Source organism: Eumetopias jubatus, unplaced genomic scaffold, assembly GCF_037043125.1.
Source record: "Eumetopias jubatus isolate StellerSeaLion01/CBP00866 unplaced genomic scaffold, mEumJub1_p1.0 scaffold_4, whole genome shotgun sequence".
Lineage (NCBI taxonomy): Eukaryota > Metazoa > Chordata > Mammalia > Carnivora > Otariidae > Eumetopias > Eumetopias jubatus.
Genome location: NW_028274810.1, coordinates 71849058 through 71874053, shown reverse-complemented (window position 1 = coordinate 71874053; position 24996 = coordinate 71849058). Strand labels below are relative to the sequence as shown.

General features: G+C 39.3%; 1 protein-coding gene across 2 annotated transcripts in view; it reads right to left on the bottom strand.

Annotated features, from left to right (window-relative positions):
• The window catches only part of EIF2B3 (eukaryotic translation initiation factor 2B subunit gamma), a 127619-nt gene that overhangs the window by 88323 nt on the left and 14300 nt on the right, over positions 1-24996 (bottom strand). The gene's annotated exons all lie outside the window — the stretch shown is intronic.

Sequence of the window (24996 nt, the reverse complement as noted above, 5' to 3'; positions counted from 1 at the left end):
ACAAGTCTGTGTTTCTTCAGTCTTACACAATTCACAGCACTCACCATAGTACATAGCCTCCCCAATGTCCATCACCCAGCCACCCCATCCCTCCCACCCCCCTCCACTCAAGCAACCCTCAACTTGAGATTAAGAGTCTCTTACGGTTTGTCTCCCTCTCTGGTTTCGTCTTGTTTCATTTTTCCCTCCCTTCCCCTATGATCCTCTGTCTTGTTTCTCAAATTCCTCATATCAGTGAGATCATATGATACTTGTCTTTCTCTGATTGACTTATTTTGCTTAGCATAATACCCTCTAGTTCCATCCATGTCCTTGCAAATGGCAAGAGTTCATTTTTTTGATGGCTGGATAATATTCCATTGTACATATATACCACATCTTCTTTATCCATTCATCTGTTGATGGACATCTAGGCTCTTTCCATAGTTTGGCTATTGTGGACATTGCTGCTATAAACACTGGGGTGCGTGTGCCCCTTCGGATCACTACATTTGTATCTTTGGGGAAAATACCCAGTAGTGCAATTGCTGGGTCGTACGGCATGTGGTGGGTATTCTGATTGCATTTCTAGTAATTCAGATTAATTACAATAATAACTAATAATAGTAATTAACATTTACTGAATGTGTACTATTGGCCAGGAATTGTGATAACACTTTGCATGCATTCCCAATCTTTAGAACCTTACGCGGTAAGCACTATTATTTATTTGTACTTTACAGACAAAGAAACCAGTTTACAGTAGTTAGGTAAATATCTAAGATTTAACAACCCTTAATGACTATTCATATACATAAATAATCTTTATTTGTGAATAGTGTTTAAAAAAATACAGCTTTGCTAGTTTGAAGACCCATTTAAGGGAGTTTCTAGTCTACAGTATTAGGTACCAAAAACACCTAAATTTAGATCTTAGATACTTCTAAATTTTGGTCTGTCTAGTACCAATCCTACTGGTACTAGCTATCAACTGGAGTATCATATTTTAAGAGTAACCTTGATAAACTAAAAAAGTATCAATAAGAAGATGATTAAGATGGAGAAAGAGCTAGAAACACAACAGCTGAAAGAGGGGAAGTTGTTTAGTAGAGAAAAGATTGTGGGGGGGGAGACAGTGGGCAGGTCAAGGATTATGAGGTGGGGTTAAGGAAGAGATAATAGCACTCTATTTTTTTTATTTTTATTTTTAGAGATTTTATTTATTTATTTGAGAGAGAGAGTGAGAGAGAGCACATGAGAGGGGGGAGGGTCAGAGGGAGAAGCAGAATCCCTGCCGAGCAGGGAGCCAGATGCGGGACTCGATCCCGGAACTCCAGGATCATGACCTGAGCCGAAGGCAGTCGCTTAACCAACTGAGCTACCCAGGCGCCCAAGAAAAAAATTCTTAAGCTCACCATCTAGGAACCACCAAAACATTAACAAATCAGCCTGTGTACATGAAAGCTAAGGAAGAGATAGCACACAGAATTCTTTTTTTTTTTAAAGATTTTATTTATTAATTCGACAGAGAGAGACACAGAGAGACAGGGGACACAAGCAGGGAGAGTGGGAGAGGGAGAACCGGACTCCCCACTGAGCAGTGAGCCCGATGTGGGACTCGATCCTAGGACCCTGGGATCATGACCTGAGCCGAAGGCAGATGCTTAACGACTGAGCCACCCAGGTGCCCCAGAATCCTCCTTCTTACAACAATGCTTAGAAAGGCTGGGAACACAGGCTATTATTAAAGACACGTCCCTATAGCAGTACAGAAGTTGCTCTATTTCAATATAATAAAAATGACAGTTTGCTGAGAAAAAAAAAAATCTCCTTTCTCTAATAAGCTGGCTGATTTTTACAGGCTGACTGTTCTACAATAAATTTAATTATCAAGTGTACTCCAAAGTGAAGAAAATGACCCCGATGAAGATGCCTCTGAAGTGGCAACAATGTTGTCTTGGAAAATAAATGCTGTTATCATTCAGTATCTGCAAAAAATAAATCTGTCAGTATAGTGAATGCCAAAGAAGTCCTGCGTAATTGTGAATAGCTGCAGCCTTGTTTTTCTCTTTGCTCTTAGATGACTTTTTGCTAAGCTGAATGCAAAATCCCCAAGGAGCACAAGAAATAGACTCCTCCCCCCAATGTCTGGTTGCCATCTGTTCTCAGTGTGAAAAGAAAGGCGTCAGTCAGAAGGGGCAGGGCCTGGGTTATAGATGGAGGTACTATTCGGCAGGCCCTCTCCTGCCTCCATTCCCAGAAAACGCACCATCTAAGACTCACTGAGGCCAAACACATTCCCATCCTCTTTGCAACTCCACCACTTCCAAAGGAAAGTCTTTGCTGTTTGATCAATGTACTTTGTTTCCAAAGCTGGAAATCCTGGAATAAGAAACAGAAGTCTAACATCTTACATCTTCATACTACTACCTATTTCTCTTTACATTTTTATAAATGCTGTAACAGAAAGTAAATGACTATTGTTTTGATTTTTATTCTAACAATGTAAAGTCCATTCTAGAAATGCAAATATTCTTCTACTAACTGGAGCCCAGAGAGAAAAAGTGGAAAAACCGTTTAAGAGCGAGAGGTATTTCTGATCACGTGTGACCAGAGCCATGAATAGACGTAGACTGTTTGGACTGTGAAGCAACTGTATATCTGAAATGCAATTAACTTGAAAGTTCCCTGGACACACCAATCCTCAGCTGCCTTGTGTTTCAGGGCACTAGTTCTTTCCGAACACCAACAGTAATGCCTCTTCTTTTGCAGAGACCAACTGGAATCTCCACAGACCTCCCTACTCACTCTTCTAATATCCTCGGTATCCCTTATCCCAAGCCTGTTCCTTTAGAGGAGCCAGGGCAATGTCAAGGGCAAAAAGCATGGCTCTAAAGGGCAGCAAATGTGTGCAGTTTTGACAAACTGGAAACATACAAAGTTTTTAAGGGAAGGTGAAGACAGCACGTTAAGTGTTTGGGAAGAAATCAAGATACCCAGGAATTCAAAATTCAAATTGCTGCCAGTTAGTTTTGGCTAAAGAAAACAAATTAAACTCAGAAAACCCAATTACAAAGCTATGGCAAAGCCCAGAAATCCGTCATTACAAGCACATTTTCAATCAAGCCAAAACCACTGAGTAAAACTAGAAGAAAAAAACAAAAGTTAAATCAGAAAACTGAATGTTATGTGTGTTGGTGGTAGTGGTATGGTGGGAGGTGGGAAGAGCTACTGGGAACAGCCTCTCTTCTTTTCCTGGCAGCCGCTCCATGACAGATTGTTATAAATAACACAATCTGGCAAACAATTTCCTATGGCACGGAGAAAGAAAAACACTTACTCCCCTGGAAAAAAAACAGTCAGGGCAAGGTAACCACGCTTTTACCCACCCAGCACTTCCACAAACAATGGCTATGATCCAAATCACCACCCTGCACCCCACCCCTGCCCATATGGAATTAATGAATTCAGCTACTTGGTGCGACTATGAATGGTCACAATTTACATTTCCTATGTGGTCCAATCCCAATCCAACCCTCAAGAGTAGTTTGGTACTGTAATAAACACCAATGTCTAACTACAATGGAGACCTCACCATGCTTGATTAAAAGACTCCCAGTCTGCAGTTCCCAAAGTACATGGCAAAGGGCCAACTGCCATTTTGTTTTTAATGAGGCTGGGGCATTAGGTGCAGGAAGGAATGACCAACTCAGCCCTCCTCTTTTTTATTTTTTAAGATTTATTTATTTATTTTAAATGAGAGAGAGAGAGAGAGAGACAGCATGCATGAGGGGAGGGCCAGAGGGAGAGAATCTTTCAAGCCCAAAGGGGAGCCCAAAATCCTGCAACCTATGAGATCATGACCTGAGCCCAACCAACTGATCCACCCAGTGCCCCCAAGTCCTCCTGTTTTATCTCCATTGCACTACCTTAGTTCAGGCCTCAAAATATTTTTCTAGTCTCTTAGGTGGTCTCACTCACTCTAGTTTTCCCCTATTCTAATCCACACTCCAATTCCCATTACTTATTTCACTTCCCTGCTTAAAATAGTGTTCTCCAAACATAAGAAAAAATTGAACACTTATTCACTTATTCCCACTTACTTTTAAAATTTACTTAAAAATACCTGAATTATGGTAAGTGATATAATATGCTCTCCAGATAACATATAAAAACTGATATTTTTATTTATTTATTAAAAAGATTTTATTTATTTGAGAGAGAGAGAGAAAGAGCAAGAGAGAGAGCATGAGTGGGGAGGAGAGGCAGAGGGAGAGGGACAAATAGATTCCCCACTGAGTGGGGAGCCCAATGTGGGGCTCGATCCCAGGACCCCAAGATCATGACCTGGGCTGAAGGTAGATGCTTAACCAACTGAGCCACCCAGATACCCCCCCAATTATATTTTTAATTAATTAATTTTTAAAGATTTTATTTATTTGAGACAGAGAGAGCGTGCGCACGCACAAGTGGGGAGGAGGGTCAGCGGAGAGAGAGAAGCAGACTCCCTGCTGAGCAGGGAGCCCGAAGCAGGGCTCGATCCCAGGATCCTGAGATCAGGACTTGAGCTGAAGGCAGGCGCCCAACTGACTGAGCCACTCAGGTGCCCCTCAAAATGGACATTTTTAAAAGAAGAGGTAAAATTAAAAGAACTAAAGATTCTAATATCTTGCTAGAGTACTCCATCCTACACACCCTCTGGCTTTGAGATCACCCCATTTAGGATATTACTGCTTTGTAAGACTGAGTTTAAATTCCTTAGCATGACATTAAAGGTCTTTAAAATATGACTCCACCTACCTAATTTAGCCTTCTCTGCCCCAATTCCCCTTCCACATAGTTAATGTTAACTTACGGGAGTAAACTGCCAAAAATGCATTCCCCATTCTCTCTTCCCACCCCACCACACAGTCATCCATCAAGTTTCAGGTCCTGCTGCAGTTATTATAAAGGGCAGAGCCAATGTATTATCTCCTCTAGAGATGAAGTCTTTTCTGATCCATCGCAGACCTTAAGTTACTAACATGGATTACATGGGTTTTTTCCCTTCTAGACTTTGAACTTCGTAAGGAGCTTTTTTTTATCTTTGAATCCCCTGAGTTCAACCTAGTGCTGGCAAACAAGCATCAGTAAATGTTAGCACTTGTCCTGTTACCTCCTTCTCCTTGTTTAAATTGACTCAAAGATGGAAACATCCAATTTTAGATGTTTAGGAACAGCATACTTTCTGACAGCGCTGAAAGCCCTCTCTGTAGAGAATATGACTGTTCAGTTAGGACAGGGGCCAAAAAGGTAACTCTGCAGCTTCCTAAAGCAATGAGGTAGGGAATAAACGAGCTGCCTCCAACAAGGAAAAAGGCAGAAAAGTCTGAAAGAAAAGAAACCAGATGCAGCTGTCCTGGAGGATATGGCTGGAGGGGATATGCTAGATTTATAATTTTAAAATGGGGACTCAACATTTATAGTTTAATATTTATAGTTCATTTACCTTCCTACAGAAGTTCTCTTCAGGTTAAGAACAAATAGAGGAATTCTACTCACGTTTCTTGAGCTAAGAAGTAACTGAGAATCTGTTAATTTCTAACACTGTTAAATGAATTAAATGCTAATCACATCTCTCCCAAGATTTTTTTTGGGGGCAAAATATTTATTTATGTGACTCATTTTGTGACATTTAAGACATAGAGGTTGTTTACAAAAATACATAAGGTGTTGGTCTTTCTTCCAGGATTTAAATATCTGCAATTTAATTTTAAAATGCACGGACATTAACAGAGAAAAAACAAAGTTTTTTCTTTTTTTTCCCCCCTCAAATCAAACCTTCACTTTGAAAGAATTTATTATTCTGAATCTATTTTAAATAATTTCATTCTTTTTCTTCAGTTAGACACAAATACTCCACAGAATAAAAATATTATTGCCCCACTTCAAGACCATGAAACATGTTCTTAACAATTACACTACATATTTTCTGCCTGTAACTTGAATTCTAATTTTGTCCTGAATTATGAAATATATATACATAAATATCAAAAAGCAACTCTTAAGATTAGGTATGTCTTCTTTTCTTATTAATTTTACATGTGACTTTGAAAGGGTCCCTCCTTTTTTTGGGCCTCAGTGTCATCTATAAGATGAGAGGACTGTACCATCTCTGAACTCCTTTATGGCATAAAATTATATTATGATTACAAGGGCCAAGTTATTTTTAATTCTTTATCTAGAGCTGTGCTCTGGGTTCAGAGGCATTAATAACTGTGGTGACCTTAAAGTTTCTCATCTACTTTGGGCATCATCATGAAAGAATAAATCATTTTAAATATATAATTTTGATGCTCAGCACATTTAATTAAACTTGAATTCTATCAAAAATAATAATCCATGTGTGGCATGTATGGCAATTCTCAGTTAATCAGAGAAGTCAGTTAGGCACAAAAATACAGAACCGGCTTACCATTCTGGTTAAAGAGAGTGTTACTATCCAAGCTCATTCATTAAAGGATGTGTCTCTGAATACCTCTTCAGCAAAAGCCTAAGTAATCACAAACTTTTAGGGTTCCAATCCATAAAGATTCCAGTTTGGAACCAATGGTTACACTCTACCTGCTACCATCAACTCAACTGGTTCTCTAAGACTATACTATCTTTAAGTTGATGGCAAAACACTGGACATCATTTAATATTTACAAGCTCTTGCACACACTTTATTTCGATCTCACATAATTCTGTAATATCAATATAGTTAAACCTGTTTTATAGACAAGAAAACAGAAACTCAGAAATATTATGTGATCTGCCCCTTTGCTATCACATTGCCTTCTAAAACACACACACGCACACACACACACACACACACACACACACACTACACCCTAATACATTAGTTTCAGGTGTACAACATAGCGATTCAACAAATTTATACACTATGCTATGCTCACCAGAAGTGTAGCTACCATCTGTCACCATAAATGTTACTATAGTATCAATGACTATATTCCCTATGCTGTAAATATAGGACCTCTTTAAATGTATTCATGTCACATTTATTTTTATTTTTTATTTGTTTTTTTAAGATTTTATTTATTTATTTGAGAGAGAGAATGAGAGAGAGAGAGCACATGAGAGGAGGGAGGGTCAGAGGGAGAAGCAGACTCCCTGCTGGGCAGGGAGCCCAATGCGGTACTTGATCCTGGAACTCCAGGATCATGACCTGAGCTGAAGGCAGTCGCTTAACCAACTGAGCCACGCAGGCGCCCTTCATGTCACATTTAAATTTGGTTAGACATCTTACTATTTAAAACCAAATCATACGCAAAGAGAAGAGGACGCTCTTACATTGCTGGTGGGAATGCAAGCTGGTACAGCCACTGTGGGAACAGTATGGAGGTTCCTCAACAAGTTGAAAATAGAGTTAGCCTATGACCCAGCAATTGCACTACTAGGTATTTACCCCAAAGATACAAATGTAGTGATCTGAAGGGGCACCTGCACCCCAATGTTTACAGCAACAATGTCCACAATAGCCAAACCATGGAAAGAGCCCAGATGTCCATCAACAGATGAATGGATAATGATGTGGCATATATACACACACAATACTAATCAGCCATCAAAAAATATGAAATCTTGCCATTTGCAATGATCTGAATATGTGTATTATGCTAAGTGAAATAAGTCAATCAGAGAAATAGAATTATCATATGATCTCACTCATATGTGGAATTTATGATACAAAATAGGATCATAAAGCAGGATGAAGTCAGAGAGGCAGACAAACTATAAAAGACTTTTTTAAAAAAAATATTTTATTTATTTATTTATTTGAGATAGAGAATGAGATAGAGAGAGCATGAGAGGGGGGAGGGTCAGAGGGAGAAGCAGACTCCCTGCTGAGCAGGGAGCCCGACGTGGGACTTGATCCCGGGACTCCAGGATCATGACCTGGGCCAAAGGCAGTCGCTTAACCAAATGAGCCACCCAGGCACCCTATAAGAGACTCTTAATGATAGGAAACAAACTGAGGGTGGCTAGAGGGGATGGGGTTGGGGGGACGGGGTAACCGGGAGCTGGACATGAAGGAGGGCTTGTGATGTAATGAGTACTGGGTATTGTATAAGACTGATTAATCACTGAACTCTACCTCTGAAACTAATAATACATTATATGTTAATTAATTGAATTTAAATAAAAAAACAATTAAAAATAAAAAAAACAAATAGTTTATGAAAAACTAGGTTGTATTTCAAAATAAGTTATATGTGATACTTGAAAATTATAAAGTACCATATGACAATAGTTTGCTTTTATTGAAATTAATAAATCTCTTCTAATGATAGCTTCTAGACCATAGAATGTAATAATGCCACTGTGACTTGCACTATTCAAATCACATCTCTGTACATCACAATTTGAAAGAGAAAATGACGTATCAGAGAGATCAGAAAAGTCACAAGGATGCTGAAGGGTCTGAACATCAAGGGAACTAGGGATCCTTAGACAGGAGAAGAGAACCTGGGTACCTGATAATGGAAAGGCTGCCATAGGAAGAGGAAGATAATGTGTTCTGATTGCTCAAGGACAGAATATAATTTAAAAGTAGAAATTTTAGGGCGCCTGGGTGGCTCAGTCAGGTGAGTGTCTGCCTTCGGCTCAGGTCATGATCCCAGGGTTCTGGGATCGAGTCCTGCATCAGGCTCCTTGCTCAGCAGGGAGCCTGCTTCTCTCTCTGCCTGTGCTCCCCTGCTTGTGCTCTCTCTCTCTCACACAAATAAATAAATAATCTTAAAAAAAAGTTAAAAAAATTTTTTTAAAAATTAAAAATCCTTTCTAAAAAAAAGTAGAAATTTTTAGAAGAGCACTGATGAGTTCAAAAAAATTTCTACTAAAACCTTATGAGAAATCACCACTGGAAATTCTCAAACATAGCTTAATATAATCTTCATGGGAAATACTTAAGAATAGATTCTTGTGGAGGGGAAAAGATTAGAATAGATGTCTTCATAAATATTTTCTAATTCTAAGGTTCTAAGAGTCCATCGATCTTGAATTTTTAAAAAAGACTTTACTTATTTGAGAGAGAGCATGTGCATGAGCGGGGGGAGGGGGAGAGGGACAAGCAGACTCCCCCCCCCCACCCCCGAGCAGGGAGCCCAACACTGGCTGATCCCAGGACCCCGAGATCATGAGCCCAAGGCAGATGCTTAACTGACTGAGTCACCCAGGTGCCCCTCAATCTTGATTTTAACAGCACCAGAGAAACTGTTTAGGACATTTTCTCTATCCTTCACACTGTTTTCCAATCAAAGGGCCCAGAAGGTAGACTAGGTGGATTTCCTGTCCTTCATTATCATTTCCAGGCCATTTCTCTCACTCCATGACCTTTACTCATTTGAAGTGCATGACAGTAGACAAAATCACCTACTCCTCCTTGTTGTAGTCAGCTTTGGAACTTCTTGTCACCCTTTCTTCTTCTTAGAGATTATAAAAATTTTAAGTAAAGACAGTAGATTGAAGATGCACAATTATATTTCCCCTTCTCAAAACATCACTGAAATAACAGTAAAAGGATTTTTTGAATGGTCATAAACCCACAAAAATAAGAGGAATGGGAGAGGAGACAATATTGAAAAGATGATTGTTAGTTACAGGAAAACTGAGAGCCAACTCACCTTACACCAGATTCTCCAAAAGGCTGAGGAGCTGATATGGATAAAAACTGGGGAGGGAGGAGTTAAAAGAAAGAATGCTGGGTGAAAGATCTGTTTTCCACTCTGTGCAACCCAACCACTACACAGCTCCAGAGGATGGAAGAGAGTAAAACAGAGGATATCTAGATTAGGGAAGCACAGTCACAGTTGGGATAAAAAGAGGGGATGCATCTTACTGAAAAGAGGGGGCTTAAAAAGAGGATTCTGAGACATCCTCCCCAGCCCTGACCCCAACTCATTTCCTAGAATGCTAGCAGCTAGGTCTTTACCTTGCAGGCAGGAGACTAGTTTTCTCTAGGGAATCTGAGTAATCCAAGAGAAAAAACCCTAAAGATACAGACACAAGAGATTCACCAAAAAAGAGCCCAATCACATCACCGTATCACCCTACAGTGAAGTTCACAGTTGACATGCCCCATCCATATACAAAACTTGAGAAAAAAGATAAAGATATTGAAAAAAATGAAAGAAAAGATAAGAAAATTAAAGAACCAGTCTAAGAAATCCATTATTAGGATAATCAGTTTCCAGGAAAAAAAAGAATTAGAAAAAACAGATAAGAAAGAATCATCAAGGGGCGCCTGGGTGGCTCAGTTGTTAAGCATCTGCCTTTGGCTCAGGATCAAGCCCTGCATCAAGCTTCCTGCTCCATGGGAAGCCTGCTTCTCCCTCTCCCACTCCCCCTGCTTGTGTTCCCTCTCTCACTGTCTCTCTCTCTGTCAAATAAATAAATAAAATCTTAAAAAAAAAAAGGAATCATCAACAAAATGTTTTTTTTAAATTCTCCTAAACTGAAGGACAAGAATATCCAAATTGAAAGGGTTAACTGAGTAAAGGGCTCACATGGATGAAACAGATTCACAAGGATGTCATCATGAAATTTCAAAACACTTGGTACAAAAAGAAGATCCTACAAATTTCGACAGAAAAAGTTGGCCATATTTAAAAGATTAGCAATTGCAAACACTTAGAACTTCTCAACCACACTGGAAGCTCAAGACAATGAGTAATGCCTTCAAAATTCTTAGGAAATTTCTTAGGGAAACTTTCCTCACATTTTTGTTTTAAAGATTTTATTTATTTATTTGACACAGAGAGAGAGACAGTGAGAGAGGGAACACAAGCAGGGGGAGTGGGAGAGGGAGAAGCAGGTTTCCCGCAGAGGAGGGAGCCTGATGTGGGGCTCGATCCCAGGCCCCTGGGATCATGACCTGAGCTGAAGGCAGACGCTTGACCGACTGAGCTACCCAGGCGCCCCAAGTTTTCTCACATTTTCTGAGATGATTTCGTATCTTCTTATCCTTCCTTAAAACTTCAACACTCCTCTCCCTTCCTAACTCTTAGTTGGTGGCTTCACTTATTTCAATAAGAAAACAGAAATAGTCAGAAGCAGCAAACATCTTAGTGACACAAAATTAACCAAACCTACAGGCATTACATGTAACATAATCTGCCTGTAAGAATGGATTGTCCTTTTTCTAATAGAAGGCAAACCTATCACTTGCACACTGGATCACATGCCCCCTCATCTACTCAGTAAACTTCATGAGGGCAGGGACTTTGTTTTACTCACTGTTCATCCTAAGCGCCTAGCACAGTGACCAGTACCTTGTAGGCAGTAAAAATACAGCTGTTGAGTTGCATAACTAAATGCTTTCTTTTCTCTGTCATCAATTTCTTCCCTTCCTAGATCATTTCCATCAGCATACACATATACTAAAGTCTATCCCATCTTGAAAAAAAAGAATATCTTATTTTTATAAGTTGGGCAAGGGGACATTTGTTTATATCACATATGTTCTTTTGTAGGTATGGAACATTTCATACTGTCCTATTTTTCTATTCCCTTCATGTTGAAATTCCTCAAAACAGCTGTCTTACCATCTCCCATTTTCTTTTCTTTTTTAATTTTTTTAAAAAGATTTTATTTCTTTATTTGACAGGGAGAGACACAGGGAGAGAGGGGAACACAAGCAGGGGGAGTGGGAGAGGGAGAAGCAGGTCTCCCGCGGAGCAGGGAGCCCGAGGCGGGGCTCAATCCCAGGACTCCAGGATCATGACCTGAGCCGAAGGCAGACGCTCAACAACTGAGCCACCCAGGCGCCCCTTTAATTTTTTTTTAAGTAATGTCTACACCCAACGTGGGGTTTGAAGTCACAACCCCAATATCAAGAGTCCATGCTCAACCAGGTAAGCCAGCCAGGCCCCCCAACATCTCCCATTTTCTGACTAATAGGGCTTTTGTCCCTGCTACTCCAGCAAGGGTTTAAGTCATGAATGAACCTATCTTGCCAAATCCAATGATAAATTCTTAGTTCTCATCTTACTCAAATTTTCATAGTAGTATCGGGCACAACTGATCACTTACTCTGTCCTTGATTCACTTTCCTCACACAGCTTCCATGATACTTTAATTTACTGATCTTTCTACTTGAGTAGTTATACCTTCCTGATCACCTTCGTTTTCTTCTCCTCTGCTTCTTGGTCTCTAAATACCAGGCTCAGTCTTAGGCCCTCTTCTCTTTTGTTACCCACACTCCCTAGATGATTTCACTTTGTTGATGATCTCCAGACTTGTATCTCCAGCTTTGACCTCTCCTTTGAGATTCTGGATTGTAAAACCAACTGCCTATTTGATATCTCAACTTGGAAATCTAATACCCAGTGTTACAAATTTAACATCCAAAAATTATCTTGATTCCCAACTTGCTCTTCTTCCAGTCTCCCACATGCAGTAAATGCTATCACTATCACTCCAGTTGTTCAAGTAAAAAAATAGAAGCTACTGTTTGATTTCTCTCTCTTCCTCATTCTGTATGCCCAATCCATAAAAAGTCCTGTCAATTATACCTTCAAAATATGTCTTCAATGCAACTACTTCTACCATTATTGCTCTAGTCTTAGCATTATCTTTCATCTGGACTATTGCAACTGTCTCCTTACTACTGATCTGTCTGATTCATTCCTGTTATACTACAGTTTTATTTTCCATACAGCAGCCGGAGAGATCTTTTAAAAGCATAAAGCAGGGGCGCCTGGGTGGCTCAGATGGTTAAGCGTCTGCCTTCGGCTTGGGTCATGGTCCCGGGGTCCTGGGATCAAGCCCTGCATCAGGCTCCCTGCTCCACAGGAAGCCTGCTTCTCCCTCTCCCACTCCCCCTGCTTGTGTCCCCTCTCTCTGTCAAATAAATAAATAAAATCTTAAAAAAATAAAAAAATAAAAGCATAAGGCAGATGATGTTGCTCAAAACCCACAAAAGATTTCCCAACATAGAACAAAATGTAAACTCTAAATCCTTACTATGACTATAAGATCCTTTATGATCTGATCCTCACATAACTCTCAGGCCTTCCATACTCCCATTCTTCTACTTAACTACTATGCTCTAGTCATACTGGTCTTCTTAAGCTTCTACAGAGGTTAAATTCATTCCTAACTTAGGGCCTTTGCACTTGCTATTCTCTCTGCAAGGAAAGATCTTCCCAAGGCTCACTACCCTTATCATTAGGTTTTCTTCTCAAATGTTATTTCCTATCTGAGAGAGCTCTTCTTCCTCTGCCACTCTTTATCTCCTTATCCTGCTCTTTTTCTTTTTTTTTTTTAAAGATTTTATTCATTTGACAGAGAGAGACACAGCGAGAGAGGGAACACAAGCAGGGGGAATGGGAGAAGGAGAAGCAGGCCTCCCGCCAAGCAGGGAGCCCGATGCGGGGCTCGATCCCAGGGATCTGGGATCATGACCTGAGCCGAAGGCAGACACTTAACGACTGAGCCACCCAGGTGCCCCCTGCTTTATTTTTCTTCTTAGCACCTGTTATCACCTAAAACTGTTTTCTTGTTTATTATAGATCTCTTCTTATGGAGTAGCTCTAAGAGGATAGGGATCTTGTTTATCTGGTTTACCCCTATATTTTCAGCAAATAGCAGGTGAATAAATGACAAATATGACTATTTTACAGATGAATTAAATGCAAGCTTGGAAGGGACTTGTAACCTCTTTAAGGGCATGTGCTAGTGAGTGATGGACAAGAATTAGAATCCAGGTCTACCCATATTCTTGAAAGCCTGCATTCTTTTCACTATGCCACTCCACCTCTTTGATAAGATAAGATAAAACTATCCTCCCTCTGGGATAGTCATGTCGGTAAACTTAAGGCTTGATGGAAACTTACAGATACAAATAAAACGAACACCAAGCAGCCAATGCCGTGATCCCTCTGGTCTACAATCACTGAAACTCAACCTTAGGCATCTGTGTCTATATTAAAGGAGTAAGGAGCACGTTCCAAATGTTTACAAAGAGCTTGCCTCCATCTGTCATTCATTCAATACATACATATTGAGTACCCAGAAATAGTTCCTATCCCACAGTCTACTGCAGGGAGATGATAATGTAACAGATAATTTTTTTTTAAGATTTTATTTATTTATTTGACAGAGAGAGACACAGCGAGAGAGGGAACACAAGCAGGGGGAGTGGGAGAGGGAGAAGCAGGCTTCCCGCTGAGCAGGGAGCCCGATGAGGTGCTCGATCCCAGGACCCTGGGATCATGACCTGAGCTGAAGGCAGACGCTTAACCACTGAGCCACCCAGGTGCCCCGTAACAGATAATTTTAATCCTCTGTGCAAGTACAGAAAACTGAAACCTAATCTAGTCTTAGAAAGCCAACAAAAGCTAATTGGAGCAGATGATGTCTAAATTAAGAGCTGAAAAAAGGTTGGGTAGCTATAAGCTGCTTCAAATGAACTCCCTGGTCATGACAGGATGCTTACTGACTTCCCACCAATAGTATAGGTCCATTCCCCTAGTCAGGCTGTAGTCTTTGTTACCTTATGATTCAGAGCAGGACAGATGGCCCTTCCAAGAGCTTCCAAAAATTTAAGCCATATGGCTGCTTATCACCCAAGGATAAAGAAAGAGTGTGATGACAGCCTGGGTGTTCTATCATAATTCCTAGCTATCACTTTTCCATCCTACTTTATAGCCCCTCATTCCATAAAGCTGTGGATATATATACTAGGTTATTAAAGTCAAGAGAAAAGCTCTACTGAGATTTCCTGGGGGGGGGGGGGGAAGGTTAAAAAATTCCCTCCTTCAACTTGTTAACTTGTTTCCACCATAACTCCTGGACTTTTCATTATTCCACCAGCCGGCTCCAAAAAGGCATCATTGGGATATCCTGAGGCCTTCCTGGGAAACCACAGCCCACCAAAGCAATCATAAGAAGAAAAGTTGCCACTTAAAAGTCTTTAGGCAAGTTGGAACCACGTCCTCAGATTTTCCCTTAACCAAAGTGTACTCATTCTTTTCAAGCAGATAGAAATCTGCCAAAAACAAATCCTCGGGCAAAATGAAAGGTTCCAGGAAAGAATGACAGAGATTTGTAATTTGATAAAGACATCAAACACTAAACTGAAAATAACTTGTACTTAGCTTTTTGAACATCTAAAAATAGCACATATGCTTAATCTTTCTAATAAGCTGTCCCTAGGATGGGGATTTCATGGGCATAGTTTGTTCTTTGTTGTAACATGTTAGCTGTTTCATAAGACATACAACAATAGTCCTTTTTCTACATCAAAGAATTTAAATAACGAAACCTCTAACTAGTGTGTTGGTATCATTATCCCTATTTTCTGGGTTGTGAAACTGAGGCAGAGGGCAAAGGAGGCTTGCCTGAGGCTAAAGAAAGATTCCTGTCTAAATAGAAAACTGTCAACTCTGCAATCTCTAAATTAAGAGAAGTCATGAGACCTGCAATATAAGGTAAGTGTTTTAAACAAAGGCTATAGAACTCTATTATAGATTTAGTCTGTTGAGGTCTCCTAAATACAACTCACTACCTCGTCCTCAAAACACTTATCTAAGGAATAATCACATTGTTTCTGAAGCACAAAAATGGCACCAATGGCTGATTACCTCAGACAATCAGAGAAGCATCTAATGTAGGTCAGGCTCAATGTCCAAGGAGTTAGTTTTGCTTCATGTGCTGATCACACACATCCTTACTTACTGCCCCAAAAGAAGAGCTCTTTTTGCTCTAGAAGAGCCAGAATTCTTGCTCATATGGCTCTAGACGGGGTCGAAAGGCTTCCTACAACACTGCATCTTCCTCTACTTAGAGAAAGATATCAATAAACAAAGCTGCACACTTGTGACACAAGAATACTACATAGTTCCTTGAGTCCTGGTGGTGATTTGCTGATTTTTAAGTATGTTTTACACAAAAACACTTAAGAGTTTTTTTTTAAAGATTTTATTTATTTATTTGTTACAGAGAGCGTGGGCGAGAGAGAGTGAGCGAGAGATAGTGAGCAAGGGTACAAGCAGGGGGAGCTGCAGGCAGAGGGAGAAGCAGGCTCCCTGCTGAGCAAGGAGCCTGATGCGGGACTCGATCCCAGGGCACTGGGATCATGACCTGAGCCGAAGGCAGACGCTTAACCGACTGAGCCACCCAGGCGCCCCTTAATTAAGAGTTTTATACGTACTAAGAACCACTGAATTGCATACTTTAAAAGAGTTCTATATTTACATGCAATTATCTAATGTACACAAAAATTCTACATACATGGATCCCACAGACTTAAAAAGGAAAAAGTAATCTTGAAAATTCCAGACCAACTAAACCTATTCTGAAGGCAAGGGTCTAGAGTTAGAGTAGATTATAAGGACAACTGATACTTGTCTTTTGGATACAATATGAGTGAAAAAAGCAGGTGTATGTGAGATGCACAAATGTATCTCAAAACCCAGGGCTGGGTTCTAGTCTGGCTCAGCACCCACCCAGGTGTGGGATTTGGGGGAGATTATTATTTAAACTGAGTATTGATTTTCTCAACTGTAAAACAGAATACCATCTACCTTTCAAGATGGCTATGGGGATTAGATATCCACAAGGTAGAAATCTACCTTTCAAGGTGGTTGTGGGGATTAGAAATCCACAGTAAATATGAAATACCTCCTTTGCGATCTTCAGAGCAAACATTCTGGGTAACTCCAAAGAAAACAAATTTACACCCTCATAATCAGCTAATAAATTAACTCCCTACTTTAGGGTAGTCTCTAAGAACAGAAACTAAGGTTCTGAAGTAAATTAATTTTTAAAATGTACTCATTTATAAAGCTTTAGCAAATCTAAGTATCCTCAGAAGTGCTCAATTGGTGACAGATTGAGATCTTGTGTGAATAATCAGCTGTTATTCTAAAGCAGGTCTCTGTTGCTTCTCAATTTCACTTTTCATCTGCCCTTCTATTCTCCTTCCCTCTCAATTGTTCAACTTCTAAAAAAAAAGATCAAATTAAACCTTAAATGTATATAATTCAGGCTGCCACCCAGAGAGTAAAAAAGACTACCAATTACGTTATTTAATTGATATGTTTTCTTTTTTTAGTACATTTCAAATAAATATAGACCTGGGTACAAGTTTTAAAGGTATAGGCTTATACTGAGTGAGGCCATCAGATTACACAATTAGAAACTAAAAATATTCCCTTATATCTCAGCTTCGTAGTAATTCTACAACTGTTAAAGTATAGGATCTACCAACATTTTCATGCTTTTCTTGGAGCTATTCTATCCTTTTCACACTAGGAATGTCTATCCCTACACATTGCCGCACCATCACAGACTCCTACTCTCTTCCTACAAGACTCAATGAGAAAGTGACGTTCATGAAGTGGTCCTTCTTCAATAAGCAGATCCAAGCAGTGCTTGCAGATTCTTTTCTAGAGGGCACACAGTACTCTTCTAACTCTGCTTTACTGTATCCTTAACCCACTCCACCACTGCACTCTCAAATAACAATTCAATTTCCACTGAGACATGTGCCATTTGGTCACACCTAGCAGACATTATTCTATTAATCCCTGATTACTTAATGCATTTACTGAGACTATGGTACCCAATGCGTAGTTTTCTTTCCACCTGAACTTTAGGCAAGTTACTCAAGCTCTTTGAGCCCTACTTTTCTCATTTGTAAGATGGGGATAAAGACAGTATCTACCTTGAATTAAATGAAATAATGCACATCAAGTGTTTAGCATGGAGGCTTCTGGCATTGGAAAACTGGTATATTAAGAATCCAAAAATTCTGTTACAAACCCTAAAAATTTTGGACAAGACCTAACAAAAAATTATTCCAAATAATGTATTAAAATTTACAAGAAAGAAAGGGAAAATACCAAGTGCTAGAACTGTAGAAGGAAGTGAAAACTGAACAGAAACCTTGGCTACCTTAACTGGGGTTTTTAAGGGCTACACTGGGCCAAAAGATATAGCCTGATGCTGATATAAAGCAGGGAGTTTGAACTGAGACCCTGCATATATGGGAATTCAGTGAAAGCGTAAACTTTAGAGAAAAAAAAAATCTACCTATAGCACAAGGAATCATCAAGGAAGTTTGTCTGTCTCAATTTGGGCTTGGAAGAAAAAATTCTGAAGGATTATTATTTCTAACCTAGAATTCTATACAAAGGTAAGTTATCATTCAAGAGGGGTGCCTGAGTGGCTCAGTTGGTTAAGTGTCTGCCTTCGGCTCAGGTCATGATCCCAGGGTCCCAGGTTCCAGCTCTCTGTCAGGCTCCCTGCTCAGTGGGGAGTCTGCTTGTCTCTCTCCCTCTCCCCCTCTCCACCCCCACCCCCCGCCCCTGGCTCCTGCTCTATCTCTTGCGCTCTCTCTCAAATAAATAAATAAAATCTTAAAAAAAAAAAGGAAAAAGAATAAGGATGGAATAAAACTTTTTTTTTAGGGGGGCAGAGGAAGGGGCAGAGAGAGAATCTTAAGCAGGCTCCATGCCCAGCGCAGAGCCCGATGATGGGCTCTACCTCACAACCCTGAGATCATGACCTGGGCCAAAATCAAGAATCAGATGCTAAACCGACTGAACCACCCAGGCGCCCTGGAATAAAACATTTCAAACATGCAAGTTTTCAAAATATTTACCTTCCATGCTCTCTCTTTAAGAAGCCAATAAAGGTTGGGTTCCTTTAAAATGAGGGAGTAAATCAAAGAAGAAAACATGGGATCTAGGAACCAGGGTATCCAACACAGGAGAGAGAAGTGAATTCCCAGAATGATGGTAAAGAGAAGTCCGAGGATGACAGCTCTGCAGCAGGCCTAGAGAGCAACCAGTAGGGATTTGAAGAGAGAATGGACAGCTCCTAGAAGGGTTGTCTCAAAGGGAAAAAACTTGACAGAACCTGATATGTTTAAATATACTAATACATTTATGTTCCTTTTAGAAAGTCTGAGTATGAAAAAAAAAGTCTGAGGACAAGTTAGTGATGGAAACATGGAAAACCAAGCAACTTTGAAAGTATGGCAACTGATACCTCTAAGAACACAAAACATTGTGCAAAAAGGAAGTAGAAACTTGTAGGGGAGGATAGAATTGTTCTTTATTTGATTGAGGTGATAGTTATATCACCACAATACATTTGTCAAAACTCAGTACACTGAAAAAGGTGAATTTTACTCTATGTAACTTATACCTCAATAAACCTAATTTTTTATTTTTTTTAAGGATTTTATTTATTTGAGAGAGAGAGAGAAAGAGAGCAGAAGCAGGGGGAGGGGAAGAGGCAGAGGGAAAAGCAGGCTACCCGCTGAGCAGGGAGCACAATGTGGGACTCAATCCCAGGACCCTGGGATCATGACCTGAGCTGAAGGTAGACACTTAACCAACTGAGCCACCCAGGCATCCCAATAAACCTAATTTTTAAAAATTACCAAACTGTACATTTTTTTTTTAAAGATTTTATTTATTTATTTGAGAGAGAGAGAGAATGAGAGATAGAAAGCACGAGAGGGAAGAGGGTCAGAGGGAGAAGCAGACTCCCTGCTGAGCAGGGAGCCCGATGCGGGACTCGATCCCGGGACTCCAGGATCATGACCTGAGCCGAAGGCAGTCGCTTAACCAACTGAGCCACCCAGGCGCCCCAAACTGTACATTTAAATTGGGTGTATTTTATCATATATAAATCATAACTCAATAAAGTTGATTTTTAAAAAAGGAAGTATAATACTAGTACATTATATGGCTAAGCTATAAATAAGCCCTAATGATTTAATACAAAATTAGGACATAACTATATTTGGAAGATTAAGGAAGGGGGAGGTTGGGGACGCCTGGGTGGCTCAGTTGGTTGGGTGTCTGTCTACCCTCGGCCCAGGTCATGATCCCGGGATCCTGGGGTCCTGGGATCGAGTTCCGCATCGGGCTCCTTGCTCAGTGGGGAGCCTGCTTCTCCCTCTGCCTGCTTCTCCCTCTGCTTGTGCTCTCTCTCTGACAAATAAAATCTTTTATTTTTTATTTTTTAAAGATTTTGTTTATTTATTTTACAGAGAGAGACACAGTGTCTCTCAGGCGCCCCTAAATAAAATCTTTAAAAAAAAGGGGAGGTTGCATCTGTACTTGGAGAAGGGCAGATGGGGTGGTAAGTGAACCAAATCCTTCTCTCTCATAGTAGAAATTCAACAGATTATTTAAAACTAAAAATAAAAAAATAGTAGTATAAATATGTTGTTTAGAAATACTGAGGACATTACCAGAAGGAAAAAGAAAAGAGCTGAGAGCAGGTGTCTCTGAAGAGCAAAAATCATTTATGAGTATTTTTGCTGAATAAAGGAGTAAATGAGGTAACATTCTAGAAAAAAAAATGAATGAGGAAGGATAGTGCAGGAGACGTTTGTCTTTCACTCAGTCTCATAGAACTATTTGATTCTTTAAGCTGTATACGTTATGTACATCTACAACACACATACTAATAAAAAGAGAGAATGTGAAAACACAATCTGGGAATAAATTTGACAAAACATAAGATTTTTATGAAGAAAATTATAAAACTTCACTGAGATATATTTTAAAAGCCTGAAGTAAATGAAGAGATTCTAAGTGAATTAGAGCCAAAATATGGAAAGCAAAACTAAAACTTTAAAGAAAATACCTTCAAGACCTCATAAACATAAGAATTTCTAAAGCTAGGCAAAGAAATAAAAAACCATTAAGGAAAAGACTGAAAAAAAAATCAATTACATTAAAATTTAAAAGCTTCTATTTCTCCTAGAGCCCAGACTGCAGCCTATAAACATCATTCTCCATAAAAAGAAACCAGGGCTTTTTTTTTTTTTTAAGCCCCTTTGTTGAGGTATGACTGACATGCAAAAAACTGTACATAAGAAACAGGGCTTTTTAAAATATCTGATTTTAGATCTGGATACAATGCAATATGAAGTACACATATGAAATATTGTAAAAAAAAGTTGAAATTGAATCTTATCAACATTTAGATCCAAATTACAGTTTTTAAGAAAATACTGGGAAAGAGAAACAAGTTAAATGACCTCAGTAGAGAGCAGTGAGACATACCAGAGATATGGGAGATTCTACAGGACAAATAACCTGTTTTCTTTGGTAAGTCAATTGCACAAGGAAAAAAAGTGGGTGGAAGGGAGGCTGTTCTAGAGTAAAAGACTGAAAAGACACAATCAAATATAATGTGTGGGCCTTAAAAAAAATACCATTTGCATAACAAAATTAGAAAGTATCTACTGGGGCGCCTGGTGGCTCAGTCGGTCAAGGTCTGCCTTTGGCTCAGGTCATGATCCCAGAGTCCTGGGATAGAGCCCCACGTCAGGCTCCCTGCTCTGCCGGGAGTCCGCGTCTCCCTCTTCCCCTCCACCCCTGCTCGTGCTCTCTCTCACTCTCTCTCAAATAAATAAAATCTTAAAAAAAAAGTATCTACTAATAAGTTCAACATAGGATGTATAAGACATTTTTTATAGAAAAACTTTAAACCTTATTTAAAAACGAAAAAAAAGCCTTAATAGAGATATATCATGCTTAAGGAATAGAAAGACTCAGTATTATAAAATGCCAGCTCTCTCAAATTAATCTGAAAATCACTGTAATTCCAGTCAAATACCAAGAAAGATTTTTCATGGCTAATACTAAGATTCATATGTCAAATGGGAAGAAATAGTTAAGATGACTTTAAAGATAAATAATAATAATGAGAGGTAGAGGGGAATCATCCTACTAGACAAAATTTCTATAAAGCTACAGTAATTAAAATAGGACATTGGTGAAGGAAGACAATGAGGCCAGTGGAAGAGAGCAGAAGGCTTAGAAATAGTCTCAGGCATACGTGGAACTTGGTATAAATCAAGAAGTAAAAGATTATTCAATAAATAGCTGGAATAACCACCTAATCATTTGGAAAAAAGATAAACTTAGATATTTACCTCATATCATATATAAACATAAATACCGGTTTAAAGATCCAAATATGAAAAGCAAAATTGTAAACCTTTAGAGGGCAGAAGTCTATGTCATTTAAAAGTAAGATACAAAAGCACCAACGATAAAAGAAAAGACTGATCTAGTTAATGACAAAAAAAGTTAAGACTTCTATATGCTAGAAGATACTATAACCAAGGGAAAGAACAGTGACAAACTAGCAAAGGATTAGTAAACAGAATATACAGACTATATATGTAAGTAAGAAAAAGACAACCCAAACACAAAATGAGCATAGGATATGAATAAGAAATTCACTGAAAAGGAAAATGGCCAATATACCTAGAAAAAAAAAAGTCCTCAAATTCACAAGTAACCAAGGAAATGCAAAATTAAACCAAAAACGAGGTAGCGTTTCACACCCATCATATTAATGAAATGATTTCATTAATGAAATTAATGAAAATTTAGGTTTGAGAACCCTGAGGACAGGGAGAAATCAGAACTCTAATTCATACTACTGGTGGGAATATAGACTAATATGACCACTTTGAAGGGCAACTTGCTGGTATCTAGTAGAGCTGGATATGCAAAAACCTTATGATCCACACATCACTCCTAGGTGTCTAACTTCAAAATAAGAGCACAGAGAAGCTGATGCCAGGATGTATGTTGTAGCACTACACAGTGAAAGAAATGGTAGCCAACTAACTGTCTCACAGAAGAGGAATGGATAAACTCTTACCCAGCACCCAGATCCAATCTGGAGAGAACTGGCTCTGGGAGGAAAGTTTTTGCCAAGCTCATGCCAGAAAGAAGAAGAGGTAAGGCCTTTGTCCATCGGGTCCTTAGTCAAATCTTATTCTTCCTGGCCTCAGTTTTCCCCTCTCCGGTGGGTACAAATATTGACCTTGCCCATAACTCTGATCAATCCAAACATATCTTCTCCTCTATATCTAGACACCTGAGCAATGGTGAAAGAGAGAAAAACAAGAAAAAAATCTAACCCCACAAGTGTGCTAATGGCAGTAATTATAATTTACATTCTTCAACCTTAGCTACATCCCTGATTGTTGCTCAGGGCTCCTTCTCAGTGTCCCTAGTCAGCTCTCTCCTATTTTCCAGTAACGATTCTGAAGTTTCACTACTCACAGGTCACAATCCCATCACCTTTCTCTCTCCACATTCTCAACAGACAACTCTACCTCCTACTTCATCAAGAATATAGAAGCCTCAGGAGTGAACTATTTAAATTCCTGTCTCTCCTTTCTGATCTGCATTTGAGCTTTCCCTTTCCTCTTGTTTTCTCATTGTAGTGGAAGATACACCCTTCCTCCTGCCCAAAGCTGCTCCTTCATTCCTTCTTGTTTCCTTGGGGACCTCATCCATCATTTACCTTTCTTCTACACCTCTCCACTGGCTCTTCTGCTCTCTTGTAAAAATGTTCAAGTTGCTTCCAACTTAAAAATACCCTCAAAGTAGAAGAAACTAGTAACAGTGGTTGCTAATAGGGAAACCAGGTAGATAAGGAAGGAACGGAAACGTTTCACCATAAACATTTTTATACTTTTTGAATCCCTTGTATATATTAGTTATTTATTATTTTAAAATATCCATGGTTGTGAGTATCTCTCTTACCTCTTTCAGAAGGTTTTCTCTTCTTCTACATGTCTATTAAGTATTGGTGTTTCCTTAGGCCCTCTGTACCCTGTCCTTTATTTACTCTAACATCCTTGTTGGGAAAAATGGTTCACATTCATAGCAAAGGGTATTAGTGAGCTAAATGTAGTTACACATCTTATTTCTCCTATAAACCTGTTCCTTATCCTGCAGCCTCTAAATTTGTGAATTGCCACCACCATCCATCCAGTTGCTCTTGCTAGAAACTTGGGAGTCATGCTTGATCCCTCCTTCTCTTTATCCTCCCACATCCAATTAATTAGCCATAAAGTTCTAAATATTCTCCAACGTATCCCCATCTCTCTATTACCACTGCCATTGTCTTGGTTTGGTCCTTCATCATTTCTTATTACGATTACTACAACAGCCTCCCAGTGTTCTCTCTGGCTCTCTTCATTCATGCAGTAATACTTCTAAAATAGCAATGTTAATAATCCTTCAGAATATCCCTACAGGATAAAGCATATATTCGATTTTCACCTCTATCCCAGACTGTACAGACAGCATAATACAGTAGTTAAGAGCATAGGCTTTGAAGTGAGAGACCCAAGTTCAATCACTAACTCTTCCGTTAACCTCTCCTAAGATTCAGTCCCCTTATCTAATATTCTCAGTAAGGTCTGAAGGGGCTGGAGCAGTCTTGGCCCTTTGAACTCTTAAAACTAGCAAACTAATATTCACTTTAAAAATGAAGCCCTGGGGTGCCTGGGTGGCTCAGTTGGTTAAGCTACTGCCTTCGGCTCAGGTCATGATCCTGGAGTCCCTGGATCGAGTCCTGCATCGGGCTCCCTGTTCGGCAGGGAGTCTGCTTCTCCCTCTGACCCTCCCCCATCTCATGTGCTCTCTCTCTCTCTCATTCTCTCTCTCTCTCATAGATAAATAAAAATCTTTAAAAAAATAAAATAAAAAAAATAAAAATGAAGCCCTGCACTGAGAATATCTGGGAGTAGAATCCAAATTGAGCAGGACAGGGACAATCAGTGCAAAGCAAAGAGAAAGGCCAGATAAAATGGAGATAATGGAGCAGAGGAGGAAGATCTCAAAGAAGAGGGGGCTCTATAGCTATGAACCTACAAAAGCTATCCTAACTTATCCTTCCCTTCCAAAAATTTAGGAAAATTAAATTTGGGTAAAATGAGCAATAGAAAAGGATTACAGTCAAATCCTGTACAAAGTTATTATTGAGAAAAATCATAGTAAGGGTTAGAATAAAATCTCTGCAATGAAGTACATGTCAGAAAGACATGCTCATGAAACAGGTTAAATTTGTAGGCGGATATTTTGAAATAACCTAAAGTAAGAAAATAATGATGTGAAAGGTCAAAATAAATTAAAATTAGAAATTAGATGACAGAACTTAAGAAAAGAATTAGAAATAAAAGAAAAAAGA